General features: G+C 46.0%; 1 protein-coding gene across 3 annotated transcripts in view; it reads right to left on the bottom strand.

The window, feature by feature from the left end:
• The window catches only part of HRH1 (histamine receptor H1), an 80,636-nt gene that overhangs the window by 11,111 nt on the left and 45,240 nt on the right, over positions 1 to 24,285 (bottom strand). For 2 of the 3 annotated variants that reach the window (XM_073901651.1, XM_073901652.1), the window contains exon 2: positions 16,443 to 16,670. The gene's annotated coding sequence lies outside the window, so the exon portion shown is untranslated. Of the gene's footprint in view, positions 1 to 16,442; positions 16,671 to 18,841; positions 18,910 to 24,285 lie in introns of those variants that run through there. The other variant, XM_073901653.1, reaches the window with a different exon arrangement.

The following is a 24,285-nucleotide window of genomic DNA, read 5'->3' as shown; positions in this document are numbered from 1 at the left end:
AAGAAAGAAAGAAAGAAAGAAAGAAAGAAAGAAAGAAAGAAAGAAAGAAAGAAAGAAAGAAAGAAAGAAAGAAATTCAGTGGTCCAAGCAAGAGGCTGTCTAGGTTTCCAGACTTCTGTCTGTTTTAAAAACCTGTATTGCTCCCCAAAATACTTACCAGGCACTAGAATTTTTTTTAAGGGAAATAAAGGGGCGTTAGGGAAATAAGGCTGAAACTAAGGGCAGATCCTAAAAAGCCACTGGAGTTGGGTCACAATTTTGACTCTAAGCTTCCCAGGAGCCAGAGCAAAGAGGAAAAACAGGATCAATTACGAGATTCTAGTGTCATTTGAATAAAAGCAAAACAGTCGCTTAGCAGAAAGACAGCTTTAGCTGGAACTAAGTTTTAGATAACATGGTTTCTTGTAGAGGGGGCACAGTGAGATGTTACATATAACTTCTTAATCCTCAGCAGCGGAAGAGTGGACATGACTTAGCTACATCAACTCTTTCCTCCTGTGCTTCCATGATCCTCTCTCATTTTATAATTTGGCTTAAGAGTTTGGGAGGTTGGACTTGTTTATCTGCTCTTCCCAAGCCCCACCCCTGGTGTGACAGGCTGGGATTTTGCAATTAGGCCAGGAATGGGAAGCCGAAGGATAATTATCACTAAATGGCAAACAAAAGAAGTATAAAAAGCCCAGCTCCATTCTCTCTTACCCTCTGACATTGAAAAGCAACGAATGAGAAGAAAAATAGTATTTCAAAGGCTTCCTTACATACCAGCATTGGGCTGGGAGGGTTTCCATGTTGCTTCATTGAATCCTCACAGTGCCAGTTATGATAAAGGAATTATTTTTACCCCCATTTTAATGATGTGGAAACAGGTTTCTGGAGTTTATAGGGCTTGGTATCCTGCACTAAGATCCAAAGATGACTGAAGAACAAGTCCCTTAATGGCCCAAGTGACACCCGCCTTCTAGGCTATTTGAAGGGGCTTCAGACCCCCTGCCCTAACCCACCCACCTTTTCACTACAGTAAGAAAGAAAGAGAAATAAATACAAGTAAAGATTTCACGGCACTGGAACTACAAACATCTGCGCTAACATTTGACAAGGACACTGTCCACAACACCAGGCCCAGCATATACACACATATCATTTCAAGACACTATGAATAATGTTTTATTTTCGTTCCAAATCCCCGGAGATTAAGCCTTGAGAAAGGCACTTTCAAAGATCAAAGTTATCCAGACTGTTTCCTTCTTGAGAAAAAAAGAATTATGTATGATATTGAAGTAAATAAAAGAGCTGGTGGTAGAGAAAGGAGAAGCAGATGAGATGTTTACAAGAGAGAGCTCCTAGGTGATTGGGAGTCTCTTTAATATCTGTCCCCTTCAGTCAAGTGACCCCCTGCCTGACTGTGCAGCCGTCCTCCCAGCATCACACCTGGGGCTCCTTGGCACCACCTGCTGGCCAAGCCTCCTACTGGTACTGGGGCCAGGCTTGTCTCTAGACTGACTGAAGTATGTGTGTACAGGAGCATAGGTGAGAGTGAATCAGTCTGGCTGCTCGTTCCATTCTCGTATGCATTCATTTACCCATCCGTCCATCCATCCACCCATCCGTCCATCCATCCACCCATCCATCCGTCCAACCATCCACCCATCCGTCCATCAATCCACCCATCCATCCATCCATCCATCCGTCCATCCTCTTTTCCTTCCACCGATCCATCCATTCAAAAACTCCTTATCGAGGCATCAGGCAGAGATGTTCTGATAGGTGACAGATAAACATAACCCCAGGGCTCATGGAATTCATGGCCTATTATCAGTGGTTTTCAACCTTGGCTACCTGGAGACATCTGTTTCAGGGAAGACATACTGAGACATCTGTTTCAGGGAAGACTGAGTACAGGTACTTTTCCCTATTTTTTCTGCTAAGTACAATAAAAAACAAAAACAAAAACAAAAACCCCTGAACACTATATTTAAAACAAACATAAGACAACTCTAAAAGGTGGAGAGGCAAAGGCAGACCAGCTAGGAATCCCAGGACCCAAAGGATGACACAGTGATGAGTTCCCTGGGTTTTTATTTGGCCATATATATATCTGAGCCTTTGAGCTACAAAGATTGGCAGCTCAGGAACACTAATGGGTACAGACAAAAAAATAAAAAAGCCCCAACAAAAGTCTGCTGCGTCTAGCCAAAGGACCAGAAAAGGGGCAGCCTAGCAAAATAGAAAACTTTTAGACTAAAACTGGTCTGCTTGCAGCCAAACACCACAGAAAACACTAGAGTCCCATTCTGATCCTGGCCAGCAGAGGCTGAGTGGAGCCAAGACTTCCGCCCTCGTCAGAATACAAGGTGACCCGACCCTCCTGCTGGGGAGTTGTCCCTATGGTACCTAATAAGGACTTTCATCCTCATCAGGTAGAGATAAGCCCTGCACCCCACCCCCCAGAGTCAATAGAGGCCACATGGGGAGCAGTAAGGAGGGACTTCTACCTCTCTCAGCCAGGGAGTTATTCCCGGAGGCCTGGTAGAGAGCCAGAACTTATCGCTGCTCATGAGTAATGAAGACCCCTCCCCCTTCAGGTGTCACAGAAGCTGAGGGGGGAACCTGGACTTCTACCCCCACCAGGAAGTAATAAGGTGGTGGCACACCCTCATCCCACTGCCTCCTGTTTCCCCTGGCAGAGCAGTGTCTCATAACACCAGATAAAAGAGAAGACTTATATTTGATCCAGAGTCTCAAATGCCCATCTAAAATTCCCACATTTCAGTTGAAAATCATTTCTCATATGAAAAACTGGGAAGAGCTCATACAGAATTTTTCTTAAAGCAATCAATAGATACCAATACCAAGATGACAGGGATGCAAGGATGACCCAACAAACACTTTAAAGTAACCATAAAAAGGTTAAAATGTGCAAATGGGAACATCCTTGAAACAAAGGAAAAAATAGAAAGTCTGGGCAAAGAAATAGAAGAAAAAAGAAGAACCAAATGGAAATTTTAGAACCAAAACATCTGGTAACTAAAATAAAAACTCAATGGTTGGGTTCAACATCAAGATGGAGGGAACAGAGGAAAGAATCAGTGGACTAGAAGACAGGACAATAGAAATTACCCAAACTTAAAATCAGAAGGAAAATAGACTGGAAGCTAAAAAAAAAGGACAGAGTCTCAGAGATCTGAGTTAACAAGACTTAACACTCATGTAGGCATAGTGCTGGAAGTTGACAGGAAAGAGTGTGCGGATGAAAAGGTACTGGAAGAAAACTTCCTAAATTTGGTAAGAGACATAAACCTTCATCAAGAAGCTGGGTGAACCTCAAACAGGATAACCTCCTCTCAAAACCCACACCAGGACACGTAATAATTAAACTTATAAACAAATAATTAAACTTTAAAGAAAAAATCTTGAAAGAAGCCAGAGAAAAACACCTTACTATAATGAGAATGACAGTAGATTTCTCATCAGAAAATGTGGAGATGAGAAGGAAGTGACATAATATTTCAGAAGCCAAAGGAAAAGAAATGTCAACCCAGAATCTCACACTCGGTGAAAATACCCTTAGGAAACGAAGGGAAATCAATACATTCTCAGAAGAAGAACTTGTACAAGACTTGTATGCTGAAAACTACAAAATGCTGATGAAAGAAATAAAAGATCTAAATAAATGGGGAGATATACAGTGTTCACGGAGTAGAAAATTCAGCATAGTAAATGTGTCAACTTTCCCCAAATTGATGTACAGATTTAATGCAATTCCTGTTCAAATCTCAGCAAGGTGTCTTACAGATATGGATGAGACCATTCTAAAATTTATATGGAAAGACAAAGGACTAGAGTAGCTACATGATTTTTCAAAAGAAAAATGAAATGATTAAAATGAAATCAGGCTATCCGATTTCAAGACTTATTGCAGTAATCAAGACTATAGTATTGGTTGAGGGGTAGGCACAGAACAGTGGAACAGAAGAGAGAACCAAGAAACAGGCCTGCATAATAAATATGCCCAAGAGATTTTTAACACAGGCGCAAAATCAATTTAACTGGGGAAAGGGCATTTTCAACAGATGGTGCTGGACCAGTTGGACATCCATAGGCAAAAAACTAAACCTCACTCAGAACCTAAGAAAATTAACTCAAAATGGTTCACAGACTTAAATGTAAAAAGTAAAACCATAAAACTTTTAGAAAAACTCAGAGAAAGTCTTCAGGGTCCAGGGCTAAGCAAAGGGGACTTAGACTTGACACCAAAAGCATGACCCATAGAAGGAAAATTGATGAATTGGATCTCTCCTCCAGTTATTTACCTACTCGCATTATAATCTTTGCTGGATCTATGTGTTTCTTATGCCATCATTTCCTTTATATATATTTTTAACAGATCTACTTTTTTTAAAGCTTAAGTTTATTTTACTATAACATATAAGAAGCCAGTCATCTGTTTTTTGTCATCTATAGAAGCTTTCCATAAGAATAAATACAATGACAACAAAACAAGGTGATTAAATTCTAGCCAGATATTTTGAGGAAGGCTCTTCATTAACAAAACAAAACAAAACAAAACAAAAACATGGGTACTTATAATATAGGTATTAAAGATCTACCAGCACTAAATTGAGACTCTCCTGTGGGTAATCAAAAGAATCGAAAACCAATGTGAGTCAGTATTAATCAACGCCACGACTGTTTACAATTTATAGTCACTTCAGGTACCACCTAAAATGTGGTAAGCACTGCCCGAGATCATTTTGCTCCCAAATGCCTTTAAGGAAAAGTTCAAACCCTTTAGACGGCTGGCATGATATTTCCTTCATGTTTGACCCACTCTACTCTAGTAAACATGAAGTCACTGGTCCCAGACCCCTCGGGTTCTTTCAGCCTTTGGGCTCTGCACATGTGATTCCCTCCTCCTGGAAGAGGATGTGCCTTTGGAGCGGGGACCTCATTTTTGTATATGATTCTCTCCTTCTGGGCCTACTTCAGAGTCTGCCCGCAACAACCAGGTGAGAAGAATGAGAAGAAGAAAGAGGGGGATGGTTGATACAGGTTGATAATGAAGACAGGAAGCCAGGCACCTGGGTGGCTCAGTCGGCTACGCATCCGGCTCTTGATTCGTAGATCATAATCTCAGGGTCCGAGCTCCCTGAGGAGTCTGCTTCTTTCTCTCTCTTTCTCTCCCCTCTCCCTCTGCCCCTCCCCCTGCTTGTGCATGCTCTCTAAAATCAATCAGTCTTTATTTTTTTTTATTAAAGATTTTATTTTTTTGACAGAGAAAGAGATAGCGAGAGAGGGAACACAAGCAGGGGGAGGGGGAGAGGGAGAAGCAGGCTTCCCACTGAGCAGGGAGCCCGATGTGGGGCTCGATCCCAGGACCCTGGGACCATGACCTGAGCCGAAGGCAGCTGCTTAACGACTAAGCCACCCAGGCGCCCCTCAATAAATCTTTAAGAAGAAGATGGGAAGAAAAGAGGAAGAAGGGAGGAAGGTGGGAAGGGAGGGAGAGAAAGAAGGAAGGAGGATGATGACCTACCATTTTTTAAGTTTATTTATTTATTTATTTAGGTTATCTACCTCCAATGGGGGGCTTAAACTTGTTATCCAAAGGTGAAGAGTCGCATGCTCTTCTGACTGAACCAGCCAGGCACCCCTGAATTTCTGTTTATCATACAAAACTCATCTTAAAAGTTCCTTCCTCTTTGAAGCTTTCCTATATCTTTAGCTACATCAAAGCTCTCCTTCCTCTGGGTTCCCACAGTATTGTTTCCATATTTCTATTTTTTTAAAGATTTATTTATTTATTTGAGGGAGAGAGAGAGAATCTCAAGCAGACTCCCCACTGAGTGAGGAATCCGATGCAGGGATCTATCTCACGACCCCCAGATCATGACCTGAGCTGAAACCAAGAGTCAGATCCTCAACTGACTGAGCCACCCAGGCATCCCCCATATTTCTATTGAGGCATTTAATGCTCTGTATTCTGACTGACTGACTGACTGAATGAATGAATGAATGAATTCAGGTATCCTTCACTTAGACTTTGACCCTTACAAGGGCAGGAGAAATATGATAGTCACCTATTATTCCAGAACGTAGCCCAGAGGTTCTTAACCGTGGCTGCATGTTAGAATCCCATGGGGAGTTTTAAAAAAAATCCTAGGGGCGCCTGAGTGGCTCAGTCAGTTGAGCGTCTGCCAGGGTCCTGGGATTGAGCCCTACGTCAGGTTCCCAGCTCACCAGGGAATCTGCGTGTCCCTCTCTCTCCGCCCCTGCTAGTGCTCTCTCGCTCACTCTCTCCCAAATTAATAAATAATAAATAAATCTTTAAAAAAATAAAAAAAATACTAATGTCTGGCTCCCACCCTCAGACAAGATTCTGATTTTCTTGGTATGAAGTGTGATCTGATTATCGGGATTTTTGAAAACTCTCCAGATGCAGCCAAGACTGCATTGCTTAGCCCAAAGCTGAATGGTAGGAGGAACTCAGTAAGTGATGAATGAGTGAATGGAAGAATTCTTTCTTTAACACATCACAGTGCTGAGCCAACATGACCATTTTCAGGGTTTCATGGTATGCTAATTCATTAATATATTCAGGAACTATTAATTAAGCAATAACGCGGTACCAGGTGTTATGCTAGGCCATGCTGCTGGAGAGGGAAACGTGAGTAAGACTCCCACTTCTCCCCCTGTTCCAGTGTGCCTTTGGGAAAGCTGGGGCTGTGTCCTTGTTGGGCCAAGAACTTTCTGTCCTGCTGGTTAATTGGCCAGTACCAACAGCAACCATCTCCCCAGTGGCTGACAGCAAACCTTACTCCTGGCTGCTTCCTTCGGCAAATGTAAGGACAGACTCTCTAAATTCCGAGAGAAAGTTCCCGGAGGGTAGGAGTGAGTCACAGAGCAAAAAGAAAGTGGTCCTGTCTAGATCTCTCTAAGCACTGCAGAAGCGACAGGTGAGTCTCACAGGTGAAACCCTGTGCTAGTTAAATAACTTCTTTTTGGGTGTGTATTTACTCAAAGAAAATCTAAGGCCTTAGGATATGATTACGATCTGAACTACCTCACACTTAAAGAGAACTTCCCCTCCCTCCCAAATGAGTGGCTGCCCTCTCATACTTAGAGCTGCTTTAAGATTTGCACCACAGATTACTGAAAAGCAGAGATAATGACCATTTGTGCCACTGCTGTTCTGGTTCAGACTTTGATAATATATCTGCTCGACTGTTTAACAGCTTCCGAACAGCATCCTGATTCTGATCTGGGTCCCCTCAGCCCACCCTACATGCAGCAGCCAGATAATCTTTCTAAAAACCACACATCCAATCACCTCTTTCTGCTACGGAAACTCTAATGGCTTGCCACGGCTTTGGGGCCGCGACAGGATACACAGGACCCCCCTGCTATGTATAATACAAGGGTAACCCAAATGGAACGGGGCTGTCTTGTGTCCAGGCTAACCATGGTACTACATTCAGAAGAAATTCAAGTCCAACATCCAAGAAGAAAACAGATGGAAAATAACTTAAACCTTTTCCGGAGACTCTTAAAGAGGAAAAAAAAAAAAAACCACAAGAAACCTAAAGCACCTCTTGTCCCACCTGTTACCCTACTGTGCCACTTCCCATGTCAGCTGCTTGCCATCAAATCTCTCCTTCTCCTCTCAAAAACTGTAGTTTGCATTGGTTCCCACTTTTACTCTTTCTCCCATCCACACTCCAATCTTTCTGACCTATTGAAGGCACCTTGCATTTTTAACAGAAATCCACTTTGCTTTCACGGTGCTTTCTCTTCTTTGCCTGTAAACTACTCCAATCAGCACCACAGAAGCCCAAGAGACAAGCATTCAAAGACAGATTCCACTCTGGAAACCGAGGGACAGGGCCAAGCGGTGGCATGTTAAAACCTTTGACCTTGCACAAGAACTGTTTCCATTGGGACGGACCCAATTGCCCACGTAGCCTCCTCTTCTGGGACTCCACGTTGCTTCCACAGACTTGGCTCTCGCACACCCCCAGACCTTTGCAAATGCTGCTCTCTCTGCCTGGGCTGCCTGTTCCTTCCCTCTCAGCCTGACAACACATTCAATTAATTCTTTACAACCAGCTCTGATGTCACTTCCTCTAGGACTTTCTCAGTTCCACCAGACAGGGTTCATTGGCTTCCTTCTCTAGGGTTTTTCTGAACTTTGTACAGACCTCGGTTGTAACCCCTGTCGAGCTGGGTTGTAATTCCTTAATTACTGACCAGACTTTTCATTAGACCGGAGGTGCCAAATAGAAGTCTGAGTCATCTCTGTGTCCTCAGCCCCAAGAACGAGGGAGCCGCTCAATAAACAGTTACTGAACGCTCTAGAAATATGCTCCAGCTACGAGTGCTGCAGAAAAGCATTTCCCAATGTTCTCCCCTCTGCTCATTAGCCTGGGAGCTCATGTCACAGTGGAGCTTGAGAGATCGGTCCTGGCACTCACAAGGCTATGTCTGTCCGGCCCTCCAAAGGGTAGTCAGTCCCTTCCTCTGACCCCAGCCAGGCCTGGTCCTTGCCTAGCCAAAAAGAAATGAAGTTAAAGACAGCCCAGCAATTAGGCATGAGAATGCAATAAAGGCACACAGACTTGAAAGGAAGAAGTCAAACTTCTCTATTTGCAGATGACAGGATCTTATATCTAGAAAATCCTAAGGGTTCTACAAGAAAATGATCAGAGCTAATAAAAGAGTGTGGGGGCCCTAGGTCCTCAGTTTGGGATGGGAGGGGCCCTGCTGCCACCTGGATCCACCTCCCCGTGGCATTTGCCAGCACACCTTCCTTCCAGGAAGCTCTTTGGCAGCAGAAGCCATGTCCCCATCAGTCTGACAGCCTCATCTGCCAGCACTGCTTGGTGCACAGCAGGTCATTTCACAGGGCTTCATCAGGGATGGAACGATAGGGTGGGGGAACAGTCTACTAATGAGAACATGTCTGTCTCTTTTGGCATGACCGGAGTGATGGCATCACTCGGATGTGGGGTATGAGGATAATCTGGCAGGCACACGTTGTGGGTAGGGGGAAGGCTGTCCCCTTCTCTGCTGACAGCTCCCCATGCATCCAGTCCCCATCCTTTGCAAATCTGCAGAGGAGCCATCCTAGAGAGAAGAGCCCACTCTTCATGGCACAGGATTTGTCCGCTCATCTTTGTTTACAGTGCATCTGGCTCATAGTAGGTGTTTGGTTAATATTTGTTGAATGAATTTGCTGTGTGACTTTGAATACTTCTCTCAACCTCTCTGGATCTCCTCTGTTAAAACAACGGGGTCTCACTAGATCAGAGGCTTTCAAACCTCCCACCAGTTTTCTCGGTAGCACAACTACTGGTTCTTACAAAAATTTATAATCAGATAAAAGCGGGTTGCTCTGGTTGGAAGACAGGAGTAAAGGTCCCAGAGCCCCATCTGCTTGGCTCTTCCCCTCCCTCTTTGTCCCAGAATCCCCAGAAACCCCTCAGAATACAGTTTGATAACAACTGTGCTTGATGAACCCTAAAGGTCTTTACGGCTATAAAATTCATATTGCTCTTTAAGGAACATTTGCATTTTAAGAGACTGGCTCTGTAAAGGGAAAGCCCTTTCTGACACATTTGGACAACTATTATTGTATGTCTAATGTGCCTGAATGGTGGAACCTGAGGCCCCTAGACTGGAAGGGAGAGGTAGGGTTGTCTCAAGATGGAGGACGGATGCGTCCCAATGCCTTGACACCACATTGGATAGAGAGTACCACTTGCTCTGCCTAGACTTGTTTGTAATTTGGCCCTGGCTACAGAGAATGTCAGCAGACAGCAACATGGACCACTGTACCTTCCTGTCAGCCTGCCATCTTTTTCCTACACGGGCATCTGCTTCATAAATGGTTGTCAAGAGAACCTTCCTAATCTAGGGAAGTTACAGCTGTGAATATGCAGCATGTTTCTGGTTCCTTGTCCTGGCCCAACCCTGACTTGTCCCTCACCCCCACCCTGGCCCCTGCCTCCAGCTGCGTTGCTATTTCCCCAGTTCCTGAGCCTAGGGCATAGGTGTTGAAGAGAGGCTGACTGTTAGTGCCCTACGCCATCAGAACAACTACACAATCATTGGCATATAGGATTAATGGGCGATTTTAAGGAGAAACTGATATAATCATGTTCACAGTGGCATTATTCAAAAGGTGGAAGCAATCCAAGTGTCCATCAACAAATGAGTGAATAAACAAAGTATGGTCTCTACTTACAATGGAATACTTATTATTCAGTCTCAAAAAGGAAGGAAATTCTGACCCTTGCTACAACAAAAATGAACTTAGAGCACATTGTGCTAAGTAAAATAGCCAGTCACAAAAGATATACATTGTGTAGTTCTATAGTTAAAGCACGTTTATAGAGAGAAAGCCGAGTGATGGTTGCAGGAGCTGGGGAAAGGCGGAATGGGGAGTTGGTGTTTGCTGGGTACAGAGGTTCAGTTTTGTAAGATGAAAAAGTTCTGGCCAAGCAACTCCTTGCAACATTCTGGGATGGGGTGTCTAACATGAAAGGATTCGTCAGTTGAAGGGGATCTTTAGAGGGAATCTTCCTGGGAATTCAAGGCAGATTGAATGTGAGTGCCTAGTAGATGTAGGGTATGCACTGAATTGTTACATTTTACATTTTCTTACAAGCTCATATTCCCACCTCCAGATACTTCAGGGAGCAGCAACCACAGTGACACCATCTGCCTTGATTTCTCCTCTCAGTTCAGTCAAGGAATCGGGGTTGGTCATCTCTTTCCTGCTCCCGGGGAAGCAGGATCACGAAGGACACCGGCTAGGAAAAGTGACCCTCTGAGAGGCAGGGAACCGTTCCCAGGTAATTACCCTCCACTTGTCTGTTCTTTAAGCTCACACGACCTGGTAAAGGCAGTAGAGGCAAACAAAGCTTATAGGAGGCAGCCCAAGCCTAGAAGGGTAAAAGCAGCACCATGTCCCCTACATAAAACACCAGAAAGCAATTTACTGTCTCTGCCTTGTGTCACCGGCGCATTTTCACCTGCCACGGGCAGGCTCGGGAAGCGCTGGGGATTCCACACCTCTCACTGCCTATTTCCCGGGGCCACTGGAAGCTCCACATGTTTGGAGGAAACACAAGTATGGGCAGGCTCAGCCCGGAGCACCCCAGGTTCCAGCAGGCAGCCTAACCCACCTCAGTGACAGTTCTTACGGGGAATGGGATTTTCAGGAGAATCAGGAGGCGTCAGACCTCAGAGAAGCGACTCTGCCAAGATCACACAGCAAGTCAGGGGCAGAGGTGGAGACAGCACTCAGGGCTTCTTATACCCAGGTCTGCTTCTTTCCAGGACCACCAACTCACACTGAGAGCTCGTACAAGGGTCCGGGTGTGGTGCCAGGGGATGACATGCATTCTCCTACTAAATGGCCAGCACAATGCTAGGGGCTAAGTACTATTATGATTTCTTTTCCAGATAAGGAAACCAAGGCTGAAAGAGGTCCTGCACCACTGTTCTACAAAATCAGGACTGACCAACTGAGATCCTGCCCAACCCAGAGGCCCAGCCCAAGGGCTACCCCTCCTGAGACGCTTTCCTGATTCCTGCTACCTGGCCTGCTCAGAACCTCTGTCATCTCTCAAAAGGACAGCCTTTTGCACACCTCTCTCATTTTCTTTAGCACATTCTATCTGAATTTGTTTGTCTAAGTAATAATCGTCTAAGGTCAATCATCATTATTGAGGACTTTCATTGTGCTGGTCACCATGCAAAGAACTTAAATGCATTGTCTCATTTAACATGTAAACCCCTATAACCATGTCCGTTTTAAAGACTTGGAAGCTGAGGCTCAGAGATACTAAGAAGCTCAAGGTCACACAGTTAGCAAGGAACAAAGCCAGGCATTCATTCCTTCAATCAATCAATCAATCAATCAATCAACCAATCATTATTAGGGCCTATAATATACTAGACATATACTAGATGTTGGGAAAATAGCAGGAATCAAGTCAGACCAATTCCCATCCACAAAGAGCTATCATTCCAGTGGGGAGACACAGTTCATTAAAAAAAGAGTAAATAAATACTACATTAGGTGATAACAAGTGCTTTGAGAGAAAACAAGGGGATAATTATGTCTAGGGTAGGTGTGCTATTGTATAAAGGATGATCAGGGTGATGTGGTGGCATCTGAGTAGAGGCCTGAAGGAAGTGAGGGAATGAATCAGGCAAAGATCTGGGACAAAGAGCATGACAGGAGGAGGGAACAGCCTGGGCAAAGGCCCTGGGGTGGACACATCCTTGACATGTTTGATAAACACCCAGGACATCAGTATGGCTGGAGCTGAGTAAGAGATGAAGGCAGAGAGGTGGTAGAGCTGAGATCATCTGGGGCCTTACAGACATGGCAGATACTTTGGTTTCGACTTTGAGGGAGATGGGGCCCATCTCCCAGGAATGAATGCCTGGCTTTGTTCCTTGCTAACTGTGTGACCTTGAGCTTCTTAGTATCTCTGAGCCTCAGTTTCCAAGTCTTTAAAATGGACATGTTTATAGAGGTTTACATGTTAAATGAGACAATGCATTTAAGTTCTTCGCATGGTGACCAGCACAATGAAAGGAGGACGGCTCCTAGAACCCATGCTCTTCATTACTATGCTACACTTTCGGATCGTTACTTGAATGAGTGCCAAAAGGTACTTGCGGACATTTTTCTCATTAAAACCAGCAGGATGGCAGCCAGACAGCCAAAACAAAACAAAACAAAACAAAAACAAGAGATAACAAGATCTGAGCTTACAGGGCTGGCATGACCATCCCCTTGCTTGTCAGGAGGCTCTGTGGCCCCCACAGCACAGGACTGGTTGGGGTGCTGGGGTGACCTGAGTGGGTCCTCTAACTGGACTTGGCAAAGTGTAAGCTTCCCAGGCCTGTCCCTGGGGAGGTCTGAGCCCCTCCATGAAATGTGTCCTAGAGGCAGAGAGAAAAGGCAATTTCTGTAATGACTCACTGGAGAGAAATGAAAATTGTGTACAGGCTGGAAAACAATCCATTTGAAAGTCACACATTTGCCTCCAGAATATATATATATATATATTCTGGATATATTTATATATATATAAAGTTTTTTTCTTTTTCCTTCTCATTAGAAGTATGGCAGAGACTTCTCACACACATTGCCTCACAGCATGACAGAAAGCATCTCCTGAAATTCCTGCCTTCCTTCCTGCTGCAGTTCTCTCTGAGACAAAAATACAAACCTGAGGATGTGGCCAGGTCCCCAACCCCCAGCCTGCCCGGGAAGTGCCATCTGACAGTAGGGCGCATGCACTGGTGGTCCTAGGATCATCCTGCGGTTGCAAATATTCCTCTGATGGGTGGCCCCACCAACCAACCATCCCCCCAACTTTGGAGGGCATAGGAACCTCTGAGGAGCCTGTTAAAAGGCAGATTCCAGGGAACTGGACCTCGGAGGTCTGGCAAGAGGCCAGAGTTTTTAAAAAGGAATCCTCGATGATTCTGATATGAGTGGTCTGAGAAACACCACCCCAAACCCTAGGAATAGCACTAAGAGCCCAATCTTTCTGCAACGAAGCTTCCAGGATGTGGTCCCAAATCCTTTCTCAGACCACAGTAGCACTTTTTGGCTCCTGGCAGGTGTGGGAACTCTCCTGGGTAAATCCGAGTGGAGGAAAATCTGGAAATCCCAGTCCTTGCTGATGTTCATCCCAACCCTCTGCATTTATTATCTGGACGTGAGCTACCAACACGGCCCAGGGTTTGCTCTCTAGGTCCTTCCCCGGGAAGACCCACGTCCTGGGACTGCTGCTGCCCTGGGACGGCCATAACTGGAGAGGGTGCAAGACCTGCTCTCATGTGAAAGGTAGAACAAGGTCTAATCCTGATTATGAAAGGCTGTTTCATCTCTCAATTTGCTGAATTTCCATGTTGGCAAATAGGTACTCCCCTAACAGTTGGAAACAAAAGAGTTCAATGGGCAACGTTTATTATTATTATAATCGCTGGAATCAGGGGGACCACTAGCTAGAGCTCCTGGCTGGCACCCCTTCCTCAGGATTTACAATAGTGGTTTGAGAGCCCTGTTAGCTGCTTGCTTCAGGCACCAGATTTGCTAATTAAAATTTTCCTGTGGTGTATTCAAGTTAATTTATGTCTGTGCTCGGACGTCACCTCCCTTGTCCATTCTGTCTAATAAATTCTCCTTCCCCAAGCCTTCTCTCTTGTTGTTTCTAACTTCTTGGCTTGCTTTATTTTTCCTCTTACCCTGCTTTTTTTTTTTTCTTCATAGCACCCAGCACTATTGGAATCAATTTATTTGCTTGCTACTTTATCTTCTATCTCAATCCCCCTAGCAGGTTAGCTTTTTGGTAACGGGCCTTTTATCTTGTTCACCGCTGGATTTTGATGCTTGGCACGTAACAGGCACTCCATAGATATTTGCTGAGTGAATTAATAAGTGAACGGATGATGTATTATACTCTGAGAGTCCATGGAACCATCTCTAACTCCAGGGTGCTCTGCTCATGGGATCCCGGGGTCTTCGGGGGATTAAATGAATATACCAAAAATAATAAGTTTATTCAGTGCTTACTATGCCCCGGGTGCATACACTATTTCATTTTGTCCTCAAGGCAGTTTTGCAGGGTAGGGATTATGAACCGCATTTCAGGGATGGAAAACCAAAGCCAAAGCCACAGAGCTGCTAAGGGGCAGAGAGGAGATTCAAATCCTGGTCATCTAAGGCTAAGGCCTTTGCTCTACCCATTAACAGCTGGACTGGATGTGATCTGTCTTGTGTTGACACTGGGATAGGATCCAGAGGCAAGCAAGACAAACCCCTACCTTCCAGAAGTTGTACCTACAGTCTACCTAGGCATGTAGCTGAGTGATGATGGACAGGGAATTAGAGTCAGCCTCCCAGTTTGAGCTCCATCTCTTATTAGCTGAGCCTCAGGATCGTCCTCTGTAAAATGGAGCTAATAATTCTTTCCTTGTAGGGATGTCCACTGAGACAATACATAGAGAGTGTACCAAACTGAGAGCTTGGCATGTAGCAAGCCTTCAATAAACAACTGGGTTTACTGGCTATCACCGGAGAGACAAAACTCACATTAAAAACAATGATCTAGCCCTCTGGTTCTCAAACTTGTCTTCATGGACGATGCTATGAATTGAACGCTTGTGTCCCCCCGATTCATATGTCGAAGCCCTAACGCCCAATGTGATGGTATTTGGAGATGGGGCTTTTAGGAGGTAATTCGATTTAGATAAGGTCGTGAGATTGGAGCCCCCATGATGGGATGAGTGCCTTTATAAGATGAAGAAAATACACCAGAAGGTCCTCTCTCCACCGGGTGAGGATGCAGTGAGAAGGCAGCTGTCTGCAAGCCAGGAAGAGAGCCCTCGCCAAGAAGCAGACCATACCGACACTCTGATCTTGGGCTTCCCATCCTTCAGAACTGTGGTAAGTTCTGTTGTTTATGCACCCAGTCTGCGATACTTTGTTGTGGCAGTCTGAGCTAAGACAGAAGAAATTCTGGAAGTCACCAGGGCTATTATTAGCCAAATACCGTAAACTACTGATAAGATGAAATCCCTTCATACAGACCAGAAGCAGTTCTACTACCAGATCAGATGTGCCAAGAAAAGAATCAAGAATCTCTCCACAATGAAAAATTACCACCACAAATAAATAATTTCCAAATCTCTTTGTTAAGTACAGGGGACCCTTGAACAATATGGGGGTCAGGGGCACCGACCCCCAGTGCTGTCGAAAACCCATGTTTGACTCCCCCAAAACTGAACTCCTAATAGCCTACTGTTAGCTGGAAGCCTTACTGATAATGTGAACAGTCAGTTAACCCATATTTTATATTCGTATTATATACAGTATTCTTATAGTAAGCTAGAGAAAACAATATGGTAAGAAAATCATAAGGAAGAGAAAATACATTTACAGCACTGTACTGTAAAAAAAAAATCCATATGTGAATGGCCTCATTAGTTCAAACCTGTGTTGTTCCAGGGGCAACTGTGTTTCTTAATTGGGCTTTTTTATTTTTGTATCCCTACGAGGCAGGTGAGTGTGCCAGAAGCTGGCATCCTACAGCTGGGGTGGTGTAAATTAGGCCTCTCTTCCAGGGGGGCAGTTGCGTGATTTTTTTTTTTTTTTTTTTTTTTTTTTTTTTTTTTTTTACTCAAAGTCTTTAAAACATACCTCCTTGGGTGCCTGGGTGGCTCAGTTGGTTAAGCGACTGCCTTCGGCTCAGGTCATGATCCTGGAGTCCCAGGATCGAGTCCTGCATCAGGCTCCCTGCTTGGCGGGGAGTCTGCTTCTCCCTCTGACCCTCCCCCCTCACATGTGCTCTCTCTCTCTCATTCTTTCTCTCAGAAAAATAAAATCTTTAAAAAAAATAAAATAAAATAAAACATACCTCCTTTTTGTCAGCAGGTTTACTTCTGAGAATCCTTCATCCCACAGCATCCAAAAAGGTGTTCAACTGGGGCACCTGGGTGGCTCAGATGGTTAAGCGTCTGCCTTCGGCTCAGGTTACGATCTCAGGGTCCGGGGATCGAGCCCCACATCAGGCTCCCTGCTTGGCGGGGAGCCTGCTTCTCCCTCTCCCTCTACTGTTCCCCCTGCTTGTGCTCTCTCGCAGTCTCTGTCAAATAAATAAATAAGATCTTTTTAAAAAAAAATGTGTTCACCTTAGCTGTTTATATTCTTAGAAAAGCAGAAGCTATCTAACAACAATCATTATGGGACTGGTTAAGTACTGGCCCATAAGAACACTGAGAACATATGCAGCTGTTAGTAATGATGTGGCTTTCTCTGTGGATGTGGGAAGATGTTCCCGGCTGTCAAATTAAGAAGGTTACAGAATGGTATGTAACCGTATTATGCAAAATTGGAGGAGTGTATATATCCTTGGAGAAAAGTTCCCTGAAAATTCACAGTTGGTTTTACGTTGGTAGAAAGATTTTAAGTGACTTTTTTTTAAAGCATTTGATTTAATAGAGAGTATTGTGTCAGGACAAGTTATGCAAAAAAACAAAAACAAAAACAATTTAAAATTGATTTAAAGAAGTGTTAAGGGAAGAACAGGTAGAACAGGGAGTAAAGAGACATGAAAATATTGTGAAGGGAGTGTGAAAGTTTGAAATAGATTTAAATTCTTCTCTGCCTTGCTCCTGTGTACGCTCCACAAAGTGGGAAGACTGTTCTCACCTTTAAACAATAAACTTCTGAATGAGGAAAGCTCCCTCTTTTGTTTATCCACTGACCTAGTTTCGGTGGTCCACAATACCCACCCTTCTTGACAGCTGTCAAGGCACAGGCTAGACAGACCCCCTGGACCTGTAGGGATGGCCACTCTCCTTCTTTGGGTCTTGCAGTGGCTCCCCATCCCCCAACCCCCCAAACGAGGGGAGCAGTGTGTGCATATTGAAGGTTCCCTTTGTAAAGACTGTGCTAATCTTTGTGCATCTTCTTAAAACCACTCTGGAAGGGAGGCCTTTTGACTACCACCCCCCCCTCCATTTTATAGACTAAGAAACCAAGGCTCAGAGAGGTAGTTTTGTCCGAGGTCACACGGCCAGTACGTTAGAAAAACTCAGACTCCAGCCCAGGTCTGTCTGAGTCTTGAACACCCCACTCTAAACCTCTGCTGAGTTCTGATTTAACTTGGCCTTGAAGGCTTGGCATGATCTCGCTTCTACCTGCCTTTCCTGCCTCCCCCTGCCCCCTGCCCCGGCCCACTACTGCCACTCCCTGCCCACCAACCACCCCTGACCCCTAACTTCAATACACCCAAGTATCTCACACCTCCATGTCAATGCTCCTGTTGTTCCCCACCTCCAGGAATGCCCTTTCCCCTGCAAATCTCCAGAGACTTCCACCTATCCTTCAACTCCCCAGCCAAGTGTGCCCCACACTCCACTCCCCTGGGGCTCCCTCCATCACAGCACCTCCACCCTGCTGGCATTGTTTGTCCTCCTGTCTGCTCCTTCCTACGAATCTGCATGCCCCTCGAGATACAGACAGCGTTTTCTGCCCCAGGTGCTGGGCACAGGGCCTGGCCCCCAGCAGTCACCTTGGAATTGTAAAGCGACTTGACTAGGGAGCTTAAAAATCAGGTAAGGAACCAGACAGACATAGTTTGAGTTCCAGTTCCACACCACACCAGCTGCGTGACCCTGGGCAAGTCACTCCACCTCTCTGAGCCTCAGTTTCTGCATCTGTAAATTGTTGTGGGGACCAAGTAACATAATTATAGACAATAGTAAAGTCTGACTCCCAGACAGCCGACCTCTGGCAGCAGCAGAGAGAAGTCTGTGAGCCTAGGGTTTGGGGAGAGTGGGGAAGCGGCTGAGCTACTAAAAATGTCCCACATTCATGCGCCAGGGGCTTGCTAAGTGCTTTCCATGCCTCATTTTGTCTTCACAGCAACCTTAACGGGTGATGCTCTTTGTGTCCCCTTTCACAGAGGAGGAAACTGAGGCCCAGACGGGTTAAGAAACTTGCCCAAAGACCCAGATGGTGAAGGTGGAGCCAGGACTTGAAGCCAGGCAGTCTGGTTCCAGAAAACTGCTCAGACCCTCCAGCCCCACATCGAGGGACCTGGGCAGGGCAGAGCCCATGGGTGGGGGGTCCAGGGCCCCAGAACCAGGGGATCCCTACATCAGGGATTATGTGATCTGAGCAGTTTCTGCACAGTGTGTTCTACGTGGGGTGGGTTGTGCTTCTCCAGCAGGAAGAATTTATCCCCGGAGAACGGCCAGATGCAGCATGGGGGGGCGGAAGCGCATACATTTCCCACATCCTCAGCCCTACCTCCTGAGAAGAGAGGCACCGATGAGAGTCCTGTGTCACCCCCGAAATTGCCTCCAAATTGCCTTCTTCATTAACTGTACAAATTTGCATCTTAATTAGGCTTAATGGAATACAGTTATCAGACCCCAAGTTTCATCCTCTCTGATTCCAAGCAACGGTGCCACAGAGGCAGGCCAGAAGCCAAAAACATGGTGCCGAGGAGGGCTGGGCTGGGCTTTCCCTGCAGGAAATCTCACACCTGGAAGAGGAGGGTCGAGGCAGGGGTGGTGGGGGGATGGTAGCCGGGGTGTCCAGGCCCCTGAGATGAGAAGCTGAGGATGGCCTGGGCTTTGGAATTGGATGTGGCAGGAAGCCTGGCCCTACCTCTGACCAGCTGTGGGACTGCAGCGGTCTGCTCTCTCTGAGCCTCAGTTTTCTCCTGCGAAAAATGGGATGGTGAAAACATTTGCCACTGGGTGCCTTCTGGGATCAAATGAGATCACATGTATGACAACACCTGGCCCAGAACCTAGTATCTAGTTTGTTCTCTTTCTCATGCCCTCTCTTCCTACGCTGTGGACTCAGGAGGTCATGCAGAGCTGATCCCCGGCTACCCCTTCCTGATTCAGTGAGTATGATCTTACATCATCCCCTCCATGCTCTAGCCACATACTCCTCTGAGTCCTTGGAAAGCTTTAAGCTCCCTCCTGCCTCAAGGGCTTTGCAAGTGCTCTTCCCTCTGCTTGGATCCCCTGGCCCCTGACTCTCTGCTTTAATACTCATGCTTCCAATCTGCACTCAAGTGTCACCTCTTCCAGGAAGCCTTCCCTAGCCCCTCCGACACTCTCCTAACACCCTTTATATGTGGGATTATTTCACTAGGGTCCCTCTCTCCTCTGCTAGACAATAAGCTCCGTGAGTGTGGGAAACTCTTGCACCGTGTCCTCTACTGTTTCTCCAGCTCCTGGCTTAGGGTTTATCACACAGGTCCTTCCTGCATGTTTGTTTAATGTGCACATCTCCCTGAGCCACACTGAATTCGTCTGTCAAACGGGAATCATACCCCACCCTCACGTCACAGTGTTGTGAAATGATTAAACAATTTTTGGTACACAGTAGGTGCCCTTGGACCATCACTCCATGCCCCCATTCCTTTTGATTAAGGAAGAGTCAGATGCAGCAGTGTAGCTAGCTCAAAGAGCAGCTGGCTAAAGGACAGCAGAACGTATAGGAAGCCTGGAGGCTGACACCACATAGGATCAGGATGGAAAATCTGGAAGGAACCTTAGAAATGATCCAGTTAATTTGTTCCCAAAGGCTCCTTTAGATCTTCCCACCATGAAGTACAAAACTACACGAATTAAGGGAAAGTACACTCTCCCAGCTTTGAATTACTCAAAGGCATTCTGTTTTATCGGCCTGGTGCTGCCCAGTGTGAGGGGAGGCATGCGGAGACACCTTGCCAAGCAACTTCAGCAAAAAGGAAGGCCCGCCGGGGCCTGGGCTGCAGGAAAATGATTTCCTTTAGCTTCCCAAAGTGTTAACAACAGCCTCTGGAGGCTGGGTACAAGGGCCAGAGTTAAGAGTTGCGTGGGACCACACAAAGGGAAAAGCTCTCTGCTTTTATTTTTCCAAGCTCGACCTGCTTCCTGTTGGCAGCTCAGCAAGCACATCACCCCAGCCCGGTGAGGACAGGTTTCTGCCCAGAAGGCTCCCTCTCAGGGGGCAGTTGACAGCCTTGGTAACACCTTGAACTTACAGATAGCCCTCGTCCTACAGAGTCTGAGGCTGTGCTGACTTTTCAGCCTGTTTCCTGGAAGGCCCACGTCTGACCTTAGGTCCTCATGAACCTTTATAGAGATTTCCTGTTCTGATCCCCACTCTAATGGCACGCCCCAAAGTATCTAGTACTCGGCCACTTCCCCTTGGCTCCTCTCCCACTCGCCATTCTCTGTCCCTTCCGCCACCCTCCACCATCTCTCCGGGTTCATCTCCGCTTTGATCCAGCTGCACAGTTACTCAGCTTCCATTAAACCCGGCGCCCTTTCACAGCCCGGGGGCAGGTGCACGTTCCCTCTGCTTGGCCGCCAAGAGGTCTTCCTCATAGGAGAACCTGGCGAACTCTTACACAAGCAACAGGGTTTTCCCTGCATTCTCCAGCAGTTCCTGCTGTCACCAGAGCCTGCCTGTTGCAGTGCCTCTTGGACTGGAGGTCAGTGGTTTATTGGCACATCTGCCTCTCCTTCTGCACTGAAGGCTCTTCTGAGAAACACACTATTATTCTGTGCCCCCTAGCTCCAGCTCCGGACAGGGCTGGAAGGCACAGGGCGGGGGGTGGGGTGAGGGGGGGAGGCTGGATGCTTTTGTCTAGCTCAGTAGATTCCCTAAAACTGCCCACAGATGTAAAGAGGGCAGGAGTGTGTTTCTGGGGAGAGACCATCGAAGGGACCTATTCCCCCTGCAAAGGTAAAGAACCTCCACCCTAGACCCTGAGTGTCTCCATGGAAGGGAACGTGTCTGATTCTTTCCTGTAATGCACAGGCCTGCAGAGAGGAGACCCTTAATATAAAATACTATCAAGTCATGGAGTTTTTTTTGAGTTGGAGATTTAATTCAACCTTCCCATTTTACAGATGGAAAAGCTGACCCCCAGAGCAGGAAAATGACTTACTCATCTGTCAGCCAGTGGGAATGCTTAGAGGAAATGCCTTCTCTCTTATGATAGGAAGTAGAGATATTAATATTAATTAACTAGTTAATTAATATTAATTGATTCCCCATTTTTAAGCACCTACTATGTGCAGGGTATAACTGGGGGATATAGAAATGACCGACACACAGGCCCTCCTCTTGGGGAGATCACAAGCAACCGGGAGAGAAGACACACACATGGATTATCAAGATACACAGACAGAAGAGTCCAGAGGAAGGAGGAATGACTTCCTGGGAGGCTGGGGGGGGGGGGGGGGGCGCAGGTGGCACTCTGGGAAGGCTTTGTGTGGAAGTGGTATCCAATCTGTGCACAAAAGATGTCCCAGAACCCTCAATGCTGGAGCCAGAGCCCACGCCTCTGCTCTATTCCCCACTCAGGCCCAGACTGTACTATATCTCCATGGTACAGTGTAATCGTTAGGATGATTTAGGCTAAAAGTAACAGAAAACCCCAACTCACTTGGCTTATGTAATAAGGAAATATATTCTCACCCTAACAAGAAGTCCTGAGTTAGGGCAGCTCCAGGGTTGAATTCAACACCTCAAGGACATCATCAAGGACTTCAGTCCTGTGCATCTTTTGGCTTGACCATCCTTTTTTTTTTCTTTTATTATGTTATGTTAATCACCATACATTACATCATTAGCTTTTGATGTAGTGTTCAACGATTCATTAGGTGTGTATAACACCCAGTGCTCATTACCACACTTGCCCTCTTTAATACCCATCACCAGGCTAACCCATCCCCTCACCCCCCTCCCCTCTAGAATCCTCAGTTTGTTTCTCAGAGTCCATAGTCTCTCATGGTTCATCTCCCCCTCCGATTCCCCCGCTTCATTCTTCCGTTCCTGCTGTCTTCTTCTTTTTTTTTTTTAACAACATATAATGTATTATTTGTTTCAGAGGTACAGGTCTGTGATTCAACAGTCTTACACAATTCACAGCGCTCACCATAGCACATACCCTACATCCTTAACGACTGTCAGGAATATCCTCAAACCTGATCACCTCCTGGTCTCAAGATGGCTGCCACAGGCTTAGAGGTCACACCCAGACAAGACAAGATCCTGAAGAAGAACCATCCCTCTTAACGTGTGTCTCCCTTACTGGGAGTTAGCCAGGCAGGGAAATTGCAGGCAGCAGGAACAGTGCATGCAAAGGCCCTTAGGTGAATGAGAGAGAGAGAGAGACGACTCCTGGGACTGGCAGCATGCTTCATGCATAAGTGCAAGACCTCTGAGTCAAAGAGATTTACTTTCCAAACCTGAGGTCAGTACTAATGGGGAATATGACCACAGGCAAACTGTTTGACCTTTCAGTGCCTGAACTGTTTCACCCACAAATGATATAGGGTTAATAATACATGTCTAACATGGTGTGTGGCTCAAATAAGGTCAAGTCCATAAACCTCTCACCACAATGTAAATTCTCAATTATCATAATTATCATGTTGTAAGGATTGGACCCTACAATGAAGAGGTGCACCGAGGTACCCAACTGGCTCCTCCCCATGGTTCTCTAAGGCAGACAGGCTGGACTTGGGCCACCCAATAAGTGGCCACAGCCTCACATGACTAGTAAGTCCTTGAATGTGGTGGGTCTGAATTGAGATGGGTTCTAAGTATAAAATACACACAGGTTTGAAGACTTAGCCCCCCAATGTAAAATATCTGATCATTATCTTCATAATTGTTAACAATGGTTACACGTTGAAATGATAGTATTTTGGATATATTGGATTAGATAAAATATGCTATTGAACTGAATTGCACCTGTCTCTTTTTACTTTTTAAAATGTGGCTACAAGGACATTTACAAATACGTTTGTGGCTGGGATCCTATTTCTACTGGATAGTGGCAGGCGAAGCATATCATCCCACTGCAAAGGTCAAGAAACAGGAACATGAACACATTCAACGCCTTCCTGCCTTCTATGGTTAAGAGGGTACTGTGGGGACAAGGGACGTGGCATCAACTCCTTGGCCAGCGCTCATTCCACTCTCTCCTCTCACTCACTTAGCTGATGTGATGGCGGTGGCACTCCCCACCCCACCCCAGCTCTCTTGTTTTTCAGTCTCTGGTCTGTCCTTAGTTTGTTTAGCCTGTCTTCTCCAGGTGCCCAGCTTCTTCTTTGCTCAACAAGCCCCACTTCTTGGAACCGTTGACAAGTGGCACTCTTGATACACAGACAGGGAGGGAGGACTGTTCAAGCAGCTGATTACTGTTCTGTGAGAGGTGGACTAAGCCCTAAATACTGGCATTGCTGCCAGCTCTGGGGGGGGGGGGGGGGAGAGAAGCTCATCGGCTGGGTCCCCTACCACTGATACTCGAGGGCTCCAAACATACATGGAGGCACCTGGGTGGCTCAGTCAGTTAAGCATCTGATTTTGGCTCAGGTCATGATCCCAGGGTCCTGGGATTGAGTCCCACATCAGGCTCCCTGCTCAGAGGGGAGTCTGCTTCTCCCTCTGCCCCCCCACTTTTTAAAAAATTTTTTATTGTTATGTTAATCACCATACATTACATCATTAGTTCTTAATGTAGTGTTCCATTATTCATTGTTTGTGCATAATACCCAGTGCTCCACGCAGAATGTGCCCTCTTTAATACCCATCACCAGGCTAACCCATCCCCCCACCCCCTCCCCTCTAGAACCCTCACTTTCTTTTTCAGAGTCCATCATCTCTCATGGTTCATCTCCCCCTCTGATATCCCCCCCTTCATCCTTCCCCTCCTGCTATCTTTTTTTTTT

The sequence above is a fragment of the Callorhinus ursinus genome, unplaced genomic scaffold (assembly GCF_003265705.2).
Source record: "Callorhinus ursinus isolate GAN/ISIS: 27379988/994484 unplaced genomic scaffold, GSC_fseal_2.0 scaffold15, whole genome shotgun sequence".
NCBI classification, from domain to species: Eukaryota; Metazoa; Chordata; class Mammalia; order Carnivora; family Otariidae; genus Callorhinus; species Callorhinus ursinus.
Note: the sequence above shows the minus strand (reverse complement) of the source record. Positions and strands in the feature narration are given on the sequence as shown.